Source organism: Microcaecilia unicolor, chromosome 5, assembly GCF_901765095.1.
Source record: "Microcaecilia unicolor chromosome 5, aMicUni1.1, whole genome shotgun sequence".
Taxonomy (NCBI): Eukaryota; Metazoa; Chordata; class Amphibia; order Gymnophiona; family Siphonopidae; genus Microcaecilia; species Microcaecilia unicolor.
This window is the reverse complement of record NC_044035.1, coordinates 361,568,652-361,587,674: the sequence shown is the minus strand read 5'-3', so window position 1 is coordinate 361,587,674 and position 19,023 is coordinate 361,568,652. Positions and strand designations below refer to the sequence as shown.

At 42.1% G+C, this 19,023-nt stretch overlaps 1 protein-coding gene across 1 annotated transcript in view; it reads right to left on the bottom strand.

The window, feature by feature from the left end:
- ZFHX3 (zinc finger homeobox 3) overlaps positions 1-18,641 on the bottom strand; it is a 481,419-nt gene extending 462,778 nt beyond the window's left edge. Inside the window, 1 exon segment of the mRNA XM_030204671.1 lies at positions 18,503-18,641. The gene's annotated coding sequence lies outside the window, so the exon portion shown is untranslated.
- Positions 18,642-19,023: the final 382 nt, after the last annotated feature.

Here is a 19,023-nt window from a genome sequence, read left to right as displayed (position 1 = left end):
ACTCCATGTCCAACAGCTGGAACACAAACTCTACACTTGTCTTTAGATTGTACACCTGTCTTTTAGATTGTAAGCTCCTTGAGCAGGGACTGTCCTTCTATGTTAAACTGTACAGCGCTGCGTAACCCTAGTAGCGCTTTAGAAATGTTAAGTAGTAGTAGTAGTAAATTTGATGATATGAAGGACAGAACTAGATGTAATTAAGTCTGGTGGGATTCTATTAATTTATTGGGATTTATGAACCGCCTTTATGAAGAGATTCACCCAAGGCAGTGTACAACAGATATAGTTTAACATAATCTTACAATTTTGTTAACTGCATAACAATAGTAAAATAACCAAGAATAAACTAAATATTATAAATGAGGTGAACTTGAAGACGGCAAACTGAAACCTAATAATAGAACTAGCATGAAACAGTATCAAAAAATATACATATTTAACAGCAGTGGAATTCAAATACCAGAGATATAATACAATGTTAGCATAATACTAATGATACATCTAATAACATGCATTAGAACATTAAACTAACAGATACGATGCTAAAGATTTTCTACAATAAGATTTTCCAAGTACGTGAAGGATGCAGATCTTGTGAAGATTTTGGAGAGTTGACTCTCACAGTCCTTGGAACTTGAAATCTTTTGAGGATCCCTTTAAAATTGAGTGGGCCTGTAGAATGGGCTCTAGACCTGATGGTTATATTTTGTGTTTTGCATCTGGCACATAAGCAAGTTATCATGCAGGCCCTGTGTGCTGGGAAGCGTTTGGATGACGACAATTGGAAAGTGCTTACTCAGCGAAAAGTGTTTGCTCCTTTGTGTACTAAGCTCCACGTATGGAAGATTTCCAGAGCCCAGCTGTATCCGGTGTGACTTAAGGTTATGTATGATGGTCAAACACTTTCTTTTAAAGACCACATTGCGATTAAAATTTTTCATTGCGCACTTCGAGCTGGCAGTCCATGGAGGAGACCATGCTTTTCATCTCCCCCCTCCCAATTAGATATTATACCTTTGCTGGTTGAAGAAATCCACTGCCACCACCCCGCTGACTTCCTCGCTCTTAAGGCACTACAAGGAGGAAGGGGGCGACAGGCAGCAGATTTCTTCAGCTGGCGGGGCTTTGGCTACCCCACCCAGCCACTGAACATGTACTGCAGCTTTGGAGGGGGGCCTTTACCCATTCTCTCCCTCTCTCACACATGCCCCCCTATGCCTTCACCCAGTCTCTCTCTATTATCTCAAATGTGCTGTGTCGTGTCTCCCCCATGGTTACTCTCAATGCCCGCGCATCTCTCCTTTGCCTCAGACCGCCAGCGGCATTGAAACGCTGCCTCAGCCTGCATTGGGCCTTTCCTTCTGACTTGTCCCACCCCCTTCTGAAAACAGGAAGCTGCATCAGAAGGAGTGGGCCAGGTCAGAGGGAAAAGACAAGATGCAGGCCTGGGCAGTGTTTCAATAATGCTGCAGAGCGAAGATTTACTGGAAAGAAAAAAAAAAAAAAAAAGGTAAACTGGGAGGGGAGGGGGAGAAAGCCACCCGCAGTCCGAGAGGGTAGGGAGAGATACCAGATTGGCCTTGCATGCGTACAATGTTGGTGTTACTAATACTTTAGCATTAGTACCTTGTGATTTTTTCCTAGGGCCAGATTAACTAAACTTAACGAGCCAGCAACGTGGTTCTTAAACTAGATCTAGCTGGTTTTGTGAGCAAGTAGTAAAATGAGTCATGCACAAAAGGGTTCTCCGGGCCATTTTCCTGTCATAGTAGCAGCTAACGAAAACGGAATGCAAAGCTATTATAATGAGCTAATTACTATTAGAAATGTTAATGCAATGCGATGCACAGCCGTTTCCAATCCCATGCACAAAAGCAGTCCCCACCTTTACCGTGGAAATTTTAACGGGAGGTCTGGAGCTGTCAGTTCTTCATTGTCACAAGAGAAGGTGAGAAACAAGGCAGGGAAGATGGAGCACAAGGAAAAAAAAAAAAAAAAAAAAAAAGTACACCGGTTTACACGCAGCTTCTTTGCTTGTATTAAAGATGTGTATAAAAGCCCTGCCATGATTCTTTTTTTCAAATGACGTTTTACTGGCAAGAAATGGGAGGGGGAGGAGCAGTAAATGTAAAGCATAAAAGTAATGGTGACTTACCAAAAATGGAAGGAAGGCAAGGGTCAAACAGCCTCTGCTGGGAAACAGCATCCCCCATGCTTAGAACACAACAGAGGGGCTAAACCAATTGGACAGTGTCAGCCTGGGTGTCCCACCCACTCACTACTGGAGGAAACACCAGGAAGTTCGGATTCAATTAGCTCATAGCTCTAGAGTGATGTCATCAAGGAAGCCCTGCAGGGAGGAGGAATTGGGACAGCAGCCAGCCAATGAGAATCCATCCTCAGGGAGATGGGCGTTCCAGTATGTCAGCCAGCCAATAGGAGAAAGCAGCAGGAACAGCTGGGGGTGGATCCAAGCCCTGATGCTGATTCCTCAGAGCAGAGAGCAGCAGACAGCATATTCTAGGCTTTTCCCACTTTTTCCTAGCAGCGGGGAGGCAGGGAGCCCCAACACAGGTCTGTCCATCAAAAAAATAAATAAATAGGGGGCTATATCTACTGCTTTCATATACACAGCTTGTCTGAATGTATGAGAGCCGTCTGTAGCATGCGCAGAGCAGCCACACATAGCGACTGACTGTTCTGTGCATGTTCAGCTCACTGAGTGGCTTCCTCCATATCGCATGCAAATGAGCTGGGTTGCAAAGCAACGGCCGGCTCATTTGCATACGATTCTCTTTCTGAATCCCTCTGTGTTTCTAAAATGGGTACATTGTTACCGATTTGGACATACGGACGGATTCTTAATGGGACCTTTGTGCATCTGGGCCCTAGCGTGCTTGAGTGATTTTCCTTTGAGCCAAGGGCGTAGCCAGACACCCAATTTTGGGTGGGCAGAAGAACTCTGCCTTGATTTGATCTGTCCCTCTCTCTCCTGCATACCATATGGTCTCTCAAAAACCACCCCACCCCACCCCCCCCGGCATACCTTTTACATAGCAGATTTTCACCGGCAGCAAGCAGCAACTAATACACACTGCTCATGTTGTCCCCACAGCATGTATCGGCCGCTGAGATCTGCTATTTACAAGGTATGCAGGAGGGCCAGTTGTTGGCAGTTTTCGGCTGGTGGGGCTTGGGAACCCCTGCCTGCTACTGGTTGGGCCTGGGCCCACCCTTGGCTCCCACTGCTTTGAGCTATATTTATATGCCGAGGTCGGTTTTTCTCTAGCAGTTTGTTAAGTAGAGGAAGACTAAGGTTTATCGGGATGAGTGAAGCTTGTGTGTGCTTTTGTTAGAGAAATATTTGTAGTGAGTTTCATATGTGAATGTCTGGCTTGTGCGGTTTTTGATTGGTTGTAGATCCTACTTCTTGTTCTGTAGAAACCAAAGAATTCATTACCTCTCCGCTATGGCTTTGTCTTCCCCGAGTACCCTTTTCTGACATGTCTGACATGGAATCCCTTTTGGACATCGACTCCAAGGGCTCCTAGCTGAATTCTTAATGCATAGCTGGGAGGGAGGGAGAGAGGGATGGGGTGGTTTGGGGAGAGTATTTCTAGCTGCTGAAAAATGGCCCTTTACAGCTCTGTTAAGGTTAATTGGATGTTTCAAAATTATGCCCTTTTGTTCTTATATTTGACTACTAAAAATATTTAAAATCAGGAATGGATGTTGGGTGTTTTGGGGGTGGGGGGGGAGAGTTAAGTGCTAACCTTTGCAGCTGATAATTTTAGCTTCATTTTATTTGTTGCATTTGTATCCCACATTTTCCCACCTATTTGCAGGCTCAATGTGGCTAACATTATTACATCATGTTAAGCGTCAGTAGATACACAGTGAATTACATACGTAGCCAGCGTAACAATAGATATAATCAATTCAGTAAACAAGAAAACAGAATATCAAGTGACTAGTGATGTGTTATTGATTGTTACGTAAGTCTTTAATGATTTTCGAACGTTGATTGGGTCGAGAATAGACTTCAGATCAAGTGGCAATGCATTCCACATCTGTGTGCCAATGTAGGTAATTTTAACCATTTTCCTCAGTTTTTCGTAGTTGCCCTTTCAAAAATTAAATGCTGCTACAGTAGATTTCTTTAGTGACTTCACTCCAAATATCAGCTCAAATTTGATTATGTTATGATCACTGTTTCCACAGCAGACACAACACTTACCTCCCGTACTATGCCCTGCATTCCACCAAGGACTAGATCTAAAATAGCTGCAAGAGCTTCTTTCTTTGGCCGTCACTTCTGGCAAGACTTATCACAGTCCCTGTATCCAACTGGAACCTCACCAGCTTATGCCCAACCTCCAAGCGTATATATGATTTCATATTTTTGTTTTTACTACTTTTTATCAATGTCACGAGAGAGACAGAGAGAGAGAGGCAGAGACAGAGAGAGAGAGAGAGAGAGACAGACAGAGACAGAGAGAACATTTAAGCTGGCTTCTGCATGCATTAGAAATTTTTTTTCATGCAGAGCTCGCCATACACGAGGCATTCTTCCTCCTTTGCGGGCCACTATTCTATTTCATTCCATGTTCTTATATTCTGCTGCCTTTCAATTAGATTCAGCACAGATCACAAAAGAAATAAACCCTAAATCGGGAAGAATTACTATCATTACATGTCGTATGATAGAATATAATTTACTATAAGTCAAACAGGAACATTATAACTAGCAGTAAACAGATATATGTTTCAAGAGCTCTCCGAAAGGAACAGGATTCTATTTGTTGTAAACTAAGGGGCAGCCGATTAGACACCTTAGCACCCTGGTAAGCAGAAATGGTTTCTTCCTAGAAATATCTTTACAGAAGGAAAATTTAAAATTAAAATGTGGACTACGAGATGAGGAAAGTTTCTTAGGAACATGTAAACACTATACTAAACGATCTGATCAAATGCCATATATTTAAAAACCAGACAAGCTATTTTAAAAATGTAATCCTAGATTATATAGGTAACTGATATAATTCTCAATAAAGGAGTTGCATTCATTTCTTTGTATGAAATAAAAAAAAAATCTTGTCAAAGTATTTTACCAAAATCCCACTATAAATACTTCCCTCGCCCTTAATTGTCGTCTGTATTTTTAGATTGTAAGCTCTATTGAGCAGGGACTGTCTCTCTGTGTCGTGTTCAGCACTGCGCGTGTCTGGTAGCGCTATACAAATGCTAATAATAATAATAAATAGAGGTACATTAAATCAAGATAAGGCAGTAAAATGGATTGAGAAAGAGCTCCAAAACTGCAAGAACTTAAATATAGGTTCACACAGCTCTCAGCTGTCTAAACCTAAAGATCGTCCTCGACAGAGCCTTTATCTTATTTATTTAGATTTTGCTCACACCTTTTTCAGCAGTAGCTCAAGGTGAGTTACATTCAGGTACTCTGGATATTTCTCTGTCCCAGGAGGGCTCACAATCTAAGTTTGTACCTGAGGCATTGGAGGGTTAAGTGACTTGGCCAAGATCACAAGGAGCAGCAGTGGGATTTGAACTGGCCACCTCGGGATCGCAAGACCAGTGCTCTAACCACTAGGCCACTCCTCCACTAGCAACATTCCATCTACAATTTCAAATAGTAGCAACATTCCAGAATCTCAAAAAGTGGCAACATTCCATGTAGATCTTCAATAGTAGCAACATTCCATATATTTATTTAGAATTTACTCACACCTTTTTCAGTAGTAGCTCAAGGTAAGTTACATTCAGGTACTCTGGATATTTCTCTGTCCCAGGAGGACTCACCATTTAAGTTTGTACCTGAGGCAACGGAGGGTTAAGTGACTTGCCCAAGATCACAAGGAGCAGCAGTGAGATTTGAACCGGCCACCTCTGGATTGGAAGACCGGTGCTCTAACCACTAGGCCACTCCAACCTCAGGGATCCTGGAGTTCTTTTTAATCCTTAGAACCTCGCCCATTACCAAATTTTAATTACTTAGCAGGACATCCATTATTTCCAAACCAGATAATGTTTGTCGACATCTATTGAGTTTTAGAAGGTTGTTAGAGGGACCAAGTATCTATTCCTGCAACAGTTTGTTCCAAGTAGGTCAATGAATCGTTACATTTCTTCTAACAGGGAATAACAGAAATATATCATCTGCATATGAAAAAAAAAAAAAAAAAAAAAAGACATATCTACACCTGAAAAGGCAAAACCCAAGGCTCGAGTAAATATTAAATAAAGTGGACAATGGTGACTGTTATGGTATGGCACAGACCGAATTCCAAGAATTTTACACACTAGGTCCTTACAAATCTTGTAAGATCTAGACCATAAAAGCCTTCTATCCAATTTAAAACATTGCCACAAATTCCCGATTCACTCAATTTATGTAACAGCAGTGAATGGTCAACAGCGAAGGCCACAGATACATCAAACTGAAGAATCATTTCTTGTTTACCTTTACTCAATAGAACTCCAACATCCGAGATCATGGAGTGGAGGAGTGGCCTAGTGGTTAGGGTGGTGGACTTTGGTCCTGGGGAACTGAGGAACTGAGTTCGATTCCCGGCACAGGCAGCTCCTTGTGACTCTGGGCAAGTCACTTAACCCTCCATTGCCTGCCGCATTGAGCCTGCCATGAGTGGGAAAAAGTGCGGGGTACAAATGTAACAAAAATAAAAATTTCCAATAACAAGGCCTCAGTACTATGCATGGTGTGTAAAGTGAAGCAAGACAGGTTGTGCAAGAAAATTAACGAGTTGCTTATTTACTAGCAGCTCTAAGTTTCATAAACCTAGGCATGCTAACTACAGGTTTGTAATTATCCAGTTCAGTAAGATTTTCAAAATTTCTATTCCACACTTTACATAAGTACATAAGTAATGCCATACTGGGAAAAGACCAAGGGTCCATCGAGCCCAGCATCCTGTCCACGACAGCGGCCAATCCAGGCCAAGGGCACCTGGCAAGCTTCCCAAATGTACAAACATTCTATACAATCAAGCCATTGTGACATCACTAATGACGTTGGCTCTTATTGGTGGAATGAGCCACTATGACATCACAATAGGTTAAATCACTGCTCTATGTAATAAAAGTGAGCCAAGTAGAGGACATAAGTACATAAGTAATGCCACACTGGGAAAAGACCAAGGGTCCATCGAGCCCAGCATCCTGTCCACGACAGCGGCCAATCCAGGCCAAGGGCACCTGGCAAGCTTCCCTAACGTACAAACATTCTATACATGTTATTCCTGGATTTTTGGATTTTTCCAAGTCCGTTTAGTAGCGGTTTATGGACTTGTCCTTTAGGAAACCGTCCAACCCCTTTTTAAACATACACAATTTACAATATCAGTTTAAGATTTATTTATTGCATTTGTATCGCACATTTTCCCACCTCTTTGCAGGTTCAGAGTGGCTTACAATATACCATGAATGGTAGAAATAGACATTTAGTGTTGCAGAAGGATCTTGGGTAGCATTATAGTAAGAAAACATGGTAATATAACAAGCAGATATTATAAGGCAATATTGAATATATGTGGAGGAGTTCTGTATATTCACACATTTGTTGATCTTTGTGGTATGCCTTGTTAAAGAGATGGGTCTTCAGTAGTTTACGGAAGTTAGTCAGTTCGTAGATCGTTTTTAAGTTGAGCGGCAGTGCGTTCCATATCTGTGTGCTCAAGTAGGAAAAGTTTGACGCATGCGTTAGTTTGTATTTTAGACCTTTGCAGTCGGGGAAGTGAAGATTGAGGATTCTGTTCTTAAATGATTTAGGGATGGGAATCCAAGTCGACAGGATAAAGGCCCTCTTGTAAGACATTCACAAATTGCACAATCCAAAAGAAATAAGACTCGGTGGAATATTCATCTTAATTTGAAAAAAAAAAAAAAAAAAAAAAGTAAACCGCTAGGTTGTAGAATAGGCAAAATAGAAAAAGTATTGGAATAGTTGAAGTCAAGGAATAAAAAATTTGAAAGAGAGCTTGGATAAGTTATCGGCCTCAATCTCATGTTTAAAATAACCCATTCTAGCTTCGAGCACAGCAAGTCTATATCGCTTAATTTCATCCCTTGTGAAGAAGGGGATAAGGGAACAGAGGGGGGGGGGGGGGGGGGTACCGGCAGAGAAGAAGATGAGGCCCAGACAAGGGGCCAACCCAGATTCTTAGCACAGAGAGTTCCACATGTCACGAGAAAGCATAGATTTTCCCCAGAGGGCTGGAGGCAGGGTAAACTACAATTCCCAGCAGCCCTTGAGGAAGTCTTACAACAGAATCAAAGACTTCCTATCCCAGCAGTCCCCAGTGGAGCCCAAGGGAAAGGCAGGTAAAAAGTGAAACCCAAGACACGGAGGGGAAGCCAGGAATGAAGGGGGAGCCTCTAAGCAGAGCTAATCAGGGGGAGCAGGATCAGCTTGGGAATAGTACTGCTGACATACCTCAGGTCGGAAGGTACACCTGGAGGATTACAGGAAGTTGTACCTAAGTGGAATATCATATAGAAAACTTGGGCCGGAGGCCAGAGTTTTCCTGAGAGGAGCGGAGGGATCCTTCACATCCTTCATTTTACAAAAGCATCTTGATCTTTTGACTTCCTCCAGTATCTCTAATATCCTACAATTCCTCTTGACATCCTCCAATATCTTTCTAATCTCCTACGATTCCTCTTCAAAGTCAACAGCACAGCAGTAAACCAAGGGTTATGTCTTACTCTTAGTACGCCCTTTTTCATGGGAGCCAACTCAAGAGTTTGTTACTGTAGTATTCCAAGATTGCAATAACTGATCAGAATGATTTTCATAATCAATATTCTCAAGTCTACTCCAAAACTATTCTGAATCCATATTAGGCCATTAACATTGGCCTTTTTAAAATTAAAAAAAAAAATTTTAAATAAAAATTTGCGAAAAAATCTGACCAGACTACGGGCTCCCAAAATTGATGATCAATAAGAGACCACTTTCCCGTTTGGTAAAGGAAATAAAGTCTAACATATAGTAGATTCTACTCACAAGAGAGGACATATGAATATGAAGATCTATTTGTGCCAAAAATTCTAAAAATTGAATAGTATCTGAATTGTTATCCTCAGAATGTAAATTGAGATCATCCAATTTAAATACAATTTTTAAAAAACAATACACAATACATCTATTGAACAGATTTCCAATTACCTGGTAGTCTATAAGGTAATAAAACCTAAATTAATACCATATATTCTAATCTCAAATCACCCAAACTATTATTTTAAGAATACAAAAATCCTTATAAATTAATGCAATGCCACCACCTTTTCTATCAAGTCTAGGACAATGCAAAACCATATAACCAGGAGGGCAAATTTCAAGAACATATGGAGAATTCAAATCAGGGACCCATGTCTCTGTAATAGGTCGAATCTGCTTGTGAATCCCCTATTAAATTCTTAAAAGATTTATTACATACTGACCTTGTGTTCAGGTACCAACATCCAATTGGTGTATAATCCTTTCCCTTGGAGATACAGAAATTTGAAGGTGAGCTTCGTAATCTTACTTTTTTTTCATTTCTACCAACTTATTCTTTCTATACTTAGGTCTGTTTCCAGTTATCACCTCAGGAATTTGTAAAAGTAGAAAAAAAAAAACAGTCAAATAAATTATTTATATTCCAAACATTATCGGTATTGGTCCTATGATGATTAAGTCTAGTTAACGCATTAGAAATAATGTGCAATGACGACATTAAGCCTAGACCCTCCCAATAAACCCAAAGTGAAATAAAGTAAAAATAATTTTTAAAAACTATATTGAAGACATTTTTGCATAAAACTAATATCAAGTATCAACCTTTCACTAAACAGATATCTGTAAAACGCTATAATCCAAAGAAAATCCACTAAATAATCCAAAACATTGCCAACAAACACTAGCACTGCATTAAGGAGGACTGCGGTTATGTAGCAAGAGCATCTGAAGTCACTTCCGGGCAGAGTCGAAGTCCCACACCTCGATGGAACTGGGTAAGTGCGACGACACTCACAGACAGGTACAAACACTGCATGGCTTGGCAGCATTAGTGGCAAATAGATGACAAACTCAAATCCGTCCTCAACTTCAGCAAGGAAAATATCCAGTGGCTGTCCCAGCTTATCTCCTTCATGTGTTTAGAGGTAAGCACTTTCCTGTGGCATATTGTGGGGGTATCATTCTGGGTTAGCCTTTTTGTCTAGAGAAGCTTCTGCCAAGTAGTTATCCCCGATGTCCATAACAAGTCTATCCCGTATGAAAGAGTCTTCTAGATCTCCCTGATCACACGATAAACTTAATTTCTGTTAGATGTTTGTCAAAAGATTCATGCAGCCTGTTATTCAGGCCGTACCTCTCCAAAGTTACATTTGTTTCTTGAACAAACTAATTTTCACAAGCGCCCAGGATTTTGTTCACTACTTGTTATCTGTATTGCTCTCAAAAGTTTAGGGTTTCATACAGCTCATGTGCTTTTATGCCAGGAGAACGGCAGGCACAATTCCTGTTTATCCAAGTCAATTGCAATTTCATAACTCCACCACTGGCCCCAAAACGCTTAAAATGTGTAGCACAAGGCCCCTGCCAAACTCAGTGATAGTTGAACCCAAATCAAATGTGTGACATTTATTTCAGTTACATTTGTACCCCGCACTTTCCCACTCATGGCAGGCTCAATGCGGCTTACATATACAGGTACTTATTTGTACATGGGGCAATGGAGGGTTAAGTGACTTGCCCAGAGTCACAAGGAGCTGCCTGTGCCTGAAGTGGGAATCAAACTCAGTTCCTCAGGACCAGAGTCCACCACCCTAACCACTAGGCCACTCCTCCACATTCCATTGCTAATTTACTTGTGACCACATGTAATGTAGTTAAGCACTCCCAGGATACTTAAACTGTCTCAACAACTATTTTCCAGCACAGCAACAACAGGAAGTGATGTATTCTACCCAGGTACACCCTCCAGTTCTTTGAGAGATCACAAAGACTTGTATAACCGCTAGCATAACCCATCACAAGTAAGCAGATAGCTGTTCTCTGCCACCTGAGATTAAGGGTACAAGGTTGGCGTGCCCATAACTAGAGATACTTTGCAGGTCATCAAGTTGGGTCTTCTCTCCAGGTCAGCAGGGGATGTTGCGGGGGGGGGGGGGGGGGGGGGAGAAGGGTATTAGAGAAGCCATGGTTATGACTTAAACAAGGGTTACAGTGATCAATTCAGGGTTTATGATGGGACGGTTCTAGGTGGAATCCCGACACAAGTTCCCCAGCCCAGAGCCATCACTGCAATGAATAGATCTAGGTTAAGGAAGAGAAGGGGATATAGAAGAAGAGAATTCCCCAACCAGATGTGCAGATAGGATCTGGATCTGATGCCATGCACTTTCATTCACTTCTGAGTGAGCATGAAATACACAAAGAAGTGGGAGAAACTGATAAAAAGATCTTAACCAATATCAAGGAACATACATATAGTCTTCAAAGATAAAATGACAAATTACTAAACGTCAGTACAGAAGTAAAAAAAAAAAGCAGTGATTTCACTATTTTTCAAGTGGAGGCCACTAGCCCGGCTATTTACTAAGCCGCAGGGCAATGCCAACATGGACCATTAAAAGTGAATGGTCTTAGTAAAACCCTCCGGGGGGGGGGGGGGTGGGTGGGTAGATTGTTATCAGGCAAAATGAACAGCACACTAGGCAAATGGTGGAAAGGATTCCTCCTCAAAAAAAAATCCCAGCCAGCCTGATGACTTCCCCTTCTGATATGGTCAGCTTAGCTGCTTAGGCACATGCAACTATTCCCCCATATCCCCCCCCCCAAGTCCATATCTCCTCCAAACATTCTCTATCCATGTCCCCCAGCCCATCACCCCCCAGCCCATATTCTCTATACACTCTTCAACTTAACCCTACCAGTCAATTTCAACCATCATTACCACCAGCCTTTGCCACCCTGTTTCTACCCTCATCCCCCTTCAAATTGGCCCTCATTCCAGTTGTTTTTAGTCTCCCCCCCCCCCCCCCCTATATTTTCTGCAGAGGCTTCTTGGCCTCTGTAATAGCTATTCTATTTTCTTCCAGGACCATAGGACTCTTCAAATGTGCACTGTGCCCAGATTCCTTCGCTGCTCTATCAGTCTTGAAATTCCTTATAACTATATAGTTCAAACAGCGCTAGCAGCTGTCCATGCGCTAATGCCGACTAGCACATGGACAGCCGCTAACGCTGCTTAGTAAAGCAGAGCATTAGAGACCTACATCCCACTAGACAGACATGAAGAATTACCCTGGGATTGGTAACATGGAATCTTGTTACACTGCGTTTCTGCCACTGTTGAAGCAAGATACTGGACTGGACGGACCATTGGTCTGACCTAGTATCACTATTCCTATGTTCTTATATTCTAACAGGAATTATGGATGTAGTGCCAACAGAAAATCTCAAGACAAGGATTGGGAGCGTGCGAGTATCGAGAAAGGACGGAGGCCACCGCTGTCTCCCAGGCTTTGCAATGAAGAACAGTGCTTTAGAGCAACCCAAGGTTTGACTGGTTAATGTCTGTTAAGGAATTTCATTGCAAATCAAGGTAATATAGGCCAACATGTAGAGAAGCCCCCGCAAAAAAAAAAAAAAACACCGGGAAAATTTTGGAACAAGCTACTTTGAAAGCCCTCTAGCTTTGCAGAAAAAGCCATTCAACATATACATACTACAATACCACCTGTCTCCCCCCACCCCAACGGCACAGCAGAGGGCTTGAGCTACTGTACTCTTCCCCCCTCCCAGACCACCAATATCATACTGGAAATTAAGGACTGAGTCAGCCCCCCACAGCACTAGGCCATGCACCTAACACAAACAGCTTTCATTGTACAGCAATGTCAATATGGATCACACCAAAAATTAAAACCCACACAATACAACCTTTCCCCTATGATAAGATGCCGTTGAGGGGGAAAAAAAAATAATGACATGGAGGGGCAGCTTCAATTACAGCTCTATATTTAGAAGAATTCAAGTGAATAGAGATTTTGAATGCACACTTTATTAATATAAAAATCTTTAAATTCCACACTGTGGATACATCAGTTCAGACAGATAAAAAAAAAATCAACCATGTGTAGAAATCTACCGCTGTCCCTAATGTATTTTATATCTTAAAAGTTTCATTTGACAGAATGGGAAAAAGCCTTTGCAAAACTGAGCACCTCAAACACATCCATGTTGTGTTTATACAGTACAAAATCAGCAACACTCCTTACGCCCTTTACACAGACCAAAATGGACAAATTATCTCCCCGGAACTGTGGCTAAACCCAATTCTGAAAACATATATTCTTCAGCTCTCACCTCGGACAGTCTTGCAAAAGCTGACCGGCATGTGCATTGCAGAAATTGCCCCAGTCTGAGGGCCGTGCAGCTCTGGCTATTAGGCCTTTCCGCACCCAAATCCAGTCACTGGCTCACAAAGTCAGCCTTTCAGCTTTCGTGAATGTTTGTTTGCGAGTTTAGGATTTCAAATTTGATTCACTAGCTATAAGATTATATACAATCAAGGAGGATTATAATATCAAGCTTCATTTTTAAGAGTGAACTTGGTGTACAGGAGACAAAGAGAGATAACGTTAAACAATTATTCAGAGGGCTTTTCTAGCCGAGTAACTTATATACATTATTGGTTATAGCAGACGAATTGTGAGGAACCCATTTCTGTTCAATGAGCATCCCAGCTCCTCAGCCTGTAACGGTGACTCTAAACCATACTTGCAGATTCTATCCTCTGCTTCAAGTCTCGAAGTTTTCTACAATGAATTTACGAACCATCACTACAGTTGTTCCTCCAGTGCCATCCCAGCCAGCCTGCAAATAGGTGGGAAAATGTGAGATACAAATGTAATTAATAAATAAAATTAAAACGGAGTGTTTTAGGGACGATGTGAGCAGAATTTTTCTTCAGAATCCTCAGAATAGTTTGTTCACGGCTTCAAAAAGTTCAAAGAACTGCAACCGTCTAATTTTAAAATGCAGACATTTTTGTGCCAGATTTCTGCAAGGTGCGTGTGCGCGCATCGGGTTTACCTTGCAATTGCAGGCACAATGAAGAGGATTCTAAAATAGCCACCACCATATGACAGGGTGAATTTCATTTATTTATTTATTGCATTTGTATCCCACGTTTTCCCACCTCTTTGCAGGCTCAATGTGGCTTACAATATATCATGGATACTGGAAATGAGAAGAGGATATACATTTGGTTTTACAGAAGGATTTTGGGTTACGTGGTCATGAAATATAAAAGATAGTGGTGTTGCAGAACACATTAACATTAGGAATATAGATAGTGGCATAGAAAGCTTATAAAAATCTTTTTTTTTACACCTTATTAAAAGTGGTTTATACAGCTCCTAAAAAGAAGTGTAGGCTTCAGTATTTTAGGCTTAATGGAATTGAAGTTTGGGTTTACATGTATTGCACAGACACACAATCTGCATAACACAACGGAATGCTTGTATGTGGAAGACCGGGGTAACAACTTCAGCAGGAAAAGCCCAAGTGATTAGTGTTAGCCACTAGGTAAAGTGGTATGCATTTTATTTGTCAAAAACAAAACAAAAAAATGCATGTTCTCACATACAATTCTTTCCCCAAAAGCGATGATGCTTCTCTCTCCTGGGTGCTGACAGTAGAAGTGGGAGGTCATCATCGGCCACAAAGCAAAGCCAAGCCTTTTTCTCCTGCCTTTCTGGGCGTGACAAAGCACCTTAGCTCAGTTATCAAGGAACAAAGAACCAGCAGCCTACAAAGGGATAGAGGTTACTCAGAATTTGCACATCAAGCCCACAGCCAGCCCTGGATCCTTTTCTCAGCCCCTTTCAAGCAGCAGAAAAGCTGGGCTAAAAATGTCAAAAGGCCACTTAGTCTGGGAGACTCCTTGGGAAAACCCAGCTCCTTTCCAGCAGCAGGACCCTGTACTTTCACTTCTACCTCATCATAACAGACCAAGATTAACCAGGGGGGCGGCAAGTAGATTAGATGGGCCTTACTATCTTTATCTGCTGACAGATTCTGCAAATGGAAAGTCGATGAATATTAGAAAACCACTCTAAAACAGCGAAGAAAAGCAGCGCCTTCCCTCGTAAACATTCACCTCCAGAGGAAGACAAGGAAGGGGAAAAAAAAAAATACAGCCTCCTTCCTGCCCTTGTCACCTCAGCTGGAAAGTCACTAACACCAGCTTCAGATTTGCAAGTGAATGAAGTTTGTTTTTGCTAGATGGAGTATTAAAATACATTAAATACAGCCAGAGGATGTCTCCCCCCCCCCCCCCCCCCTGGAAAAAATGACCAGAAAGCTTGACTGTATTAAAGAAACAGACACTCGCAGATGAAAAAAAAACAAACAAACCTATTTAGTCGAGAAACAGCCAAAACCTGAAGAAAATGAAGGCCTCCAGAAAATGCCTGGAACTTCAAGTTACCATTTCTGCTACACAACAGATGACAGATTTAACAGAGAACAGGGTGGAGACAGCAAAAAGCAAGATACTTTCTTCTAATACTTCATATTTATTGTTTATATTTTGAAAGACTTCTTTGAGCTTCACTTCATATCGGAACAGACAATGCTCCCTAATGAGCAAGCATCCGAATCAGGTTGTAATGCTGAATTTTTAATGCTGCTTAGGATTCTGTAACATAATGATATTAAAAAAAAAAAAACACAGAAGGGGAAAGCAAGCTTGCAGCACCATGCCGTGGGTCACTGACATATGAAAAAAAAAAAAAAAAACAGCCCCCCCCCCCCCCCAACTTCCCAGCTCATCTCCAAAAACAAATCTCACTGACAGTACAGAAGGAAATAGTCAGCAACTCACTGGGAGAAAGATCTGTCAAGTTGTGTGAAAAATACACAGACATTTATTTTCCAGACTGCATATGCATGAGAAGCAGTTGACCAGACCTCAGGGCCTGTGTCTGTCACTGGCATAGGCTAACTTCTCTAACAGACAGTACAGGGGGGGGGGCTCCTTAACCCTATCAATCTAATTTGGAGAGCAATGCTAAATGAAGAAGGGATGAGTGCACCCTCCCCGGCTCTTGTGTGCGGAATTTCAAGCTGTAAATTTAAGTACAACCACCATTTAGCAAATCAAATATTTGATATCGTGCAACTGTAAACCACCAACTTTTGTCCCAGCTACAGGAAGAGAGAAGAGGGTTGTAGGCTGCCCTGCTTCGTAGACACTCAATACGGCAAGGTTTTTGGAAATAAAAAACACCAGGCACTACACATCTGTATAATATACTAAAACAGTGGGGGTTTTTTAAGTTGCTACAACTGGAATAACTGGTCCTGTAGAGAGGACAGCGTACCCTGAGCTGCTTTGTAACAGGAGATGGAGAAACCAATCTCATTTGCCTGATCTCAAAAGGACTCCTTTTTCTGTTCTGTTTTTCAGCTAAGCTTTAAAGCAAATACAAATTACAAAGTCCATTTGGGTAACAGTGAGGAATAAAAATGCCTCAGTTGTGCAGTGCTTCTGCCTGCCAATCACACAAACAGCCCTAATCTGCCTAGTGTGGGAGACCATACCCTCCTCTTCAGTCAGCTTCCAAGTGAACCTCACCTCACAAAGGTCAGGGGCATCAGGCCTCCAGAAAATTGCTCCAGATTTAATAATGGAGAAAGACAGAATTCTTGTCCACAAAGCCACAGGCCTGATGAACAGACCAGCAATAAAGAAAATGATATTTTAACCCCCCGTTAACACTATTTTTGACGATTCAAAAAAACAAACAAACCTCAAGATTGTACAGAGAAATTGCACTGAAAAATAGAGGCTGCAAACCATGTAGAATATACTGGCCTTCCTTTAATAGATAAAAAGGCAGGATTTTTAACATTAAATAATTTTTTTAAAATAGCAAAAGTGGGGTCAATTTGTGCCCTTAATCTTTCCCATTTGCTAAACACAAACCTGTTTGAAACAACTGTTAAGAAGTACAACCACTCTCTTACGCTATTCAAATCAATCTCCATTTCTAAAGAAAACATATAAACTCTTAATAACAATGTCACAGACCACAGCCAACAAAATAATGGCCTCGCTCACCCCTTCTCTTTCCAAAATATTAAATCCTGATTTAAAACATCAATTGCTCCAAACAGGTAATGAAGTCCATAGTCTGACTTTGTGAGAAAAGAGCTGCCATTAACCCTTTTTATTAATTCCATTTTTCCTCCAAGCATTAAGCAAATTGATCAAACACTGAGTAGCAATCGGTGCATGGGATCCAGGAAAAGAACCCCCCCCCCCCCCAAATGAATGCATAAATGCCTTTTTTAAAATCCCTTCCTGTTAAGTCCCCTTTGCATAAGCATCCAGGGAGAAGGCTAGCGATTGACTGCCACAGAATGAATCCAAAAGGACATGACAAGTGTCCAGAGCGCCACCAATGATGTACAACATCTTGATCAATTGTTTGAAACAGCCTCATTAAAATGACATACTTTTAAAATAAAAGTTTCACAGGACTAAACACACCCCCCTTTAAAAGAAGAAATGTCACACAAAAAAAAGCAAAATAAAACATGAAGGGTTCCCCCCCCCCCCCCCCAAGATTCTTAAATTGTACAGTATTTGTTAAATCAGAGTAATTCAACAGACACTTGAAAATCAGTTCACCAGAAAGACATTAGAAGTGCCTGGAGGAAGTCAGAAAGACCAAATCTCAAGAAGTCCCAAAGTGCTAATCCTTTCCTAGCAAAACACAGAACAAAGAGGGGGGAGCTGCAATCAGTGCTGGAGAGGGATTTTAAAATTACAGTTTTCCATGCCTAGAAGACGGATGCAAAGGTCCGTTCTCCCCACCACCCCAAATAGCATAAACACACACAGCACCCAAGACTTGCAGCACGTTGTGTGGATAAAAATAAATGAGCATTATGTGAAACAGGGGAAAAAAATAGCCAGGGGTATGCGTGCGCAGCCAGACAAAAAAACCCAAAAGAAGAGAAAAGTAGGAACGAAAGGATCACAATTTTGCCTTCACAGGAGCAAAAAGCCCTCCGATGATACAAACTCGTACAGAAATCACAGCCAACCCCCCCCCCCCTCCCCAAAACCCCATCTGGTCACTGGTATGCAGCAGCCCACAGCCCCGTCTGAAGCAGGAAATGTCAATGGGAACCGGCACGGACAACCCTGGGTCCTTTAAAGTTAAACGTTCACAGGAAGACAGCGCTGGATGCACAGGCAAGCACAAGCACTGCACAATCACAGGAACCTGCCCAGTCCACTTAAACCCCCCCAACCCCTCCGGGACCTGCACTCAGGTACCCGGGCAACTTCAACAAAGCGGATGGCAGCCAAAAAAATAGAGGAGGGGGGGAGGGGGCGAAAAGGGAAAGAAGCCAGAGCAGCACAAGAGCCGAACGGGGCAAGTTGCTACTTACGCAGTGCTGGGCGGCCTCGAGAGTCCGGAGAGCAGCCACTGCGGCCACAGAGCCCATGGAGGCGGCTCGGGTCAGTCCGAGAGCCGAGCCGGCCAGCCCAGACCCCCGGCCACGGCAGCGACCAGCTGAAAGTGAGAGAGCGGCTGATTTGCTACGCGCACAAAAAAAAAAGTCTTTGGATCTTTATTCTGCTAATTAGTTTCCTGCAAAAAATGGCTGTGATTAATTCAGTGCGCATGTGCTTCATTACACAGGCACGACGGGAAGGGCTAATTAGCCACCTTCTGGATCAATAAGATTCAGCAAAAAAGAAAAAAAAAAGTGGGGAGGAGGTGGAGGAGGAGGAGGAGGGGGGAGGAAAGCAGAAGCAGGGCAGAGAGAAGACGGCAGAAAGGGGGGAAAAGTTGATGCAAACAGGCACACACAGCTGTGGCTGAGTCAGGCAACAGGGTGCATTTAATCCTGGTGCAAAAAATAAAGAAAGGGCTGGAGGGAGTTAGAAAATGCAATTTAGGAAACAC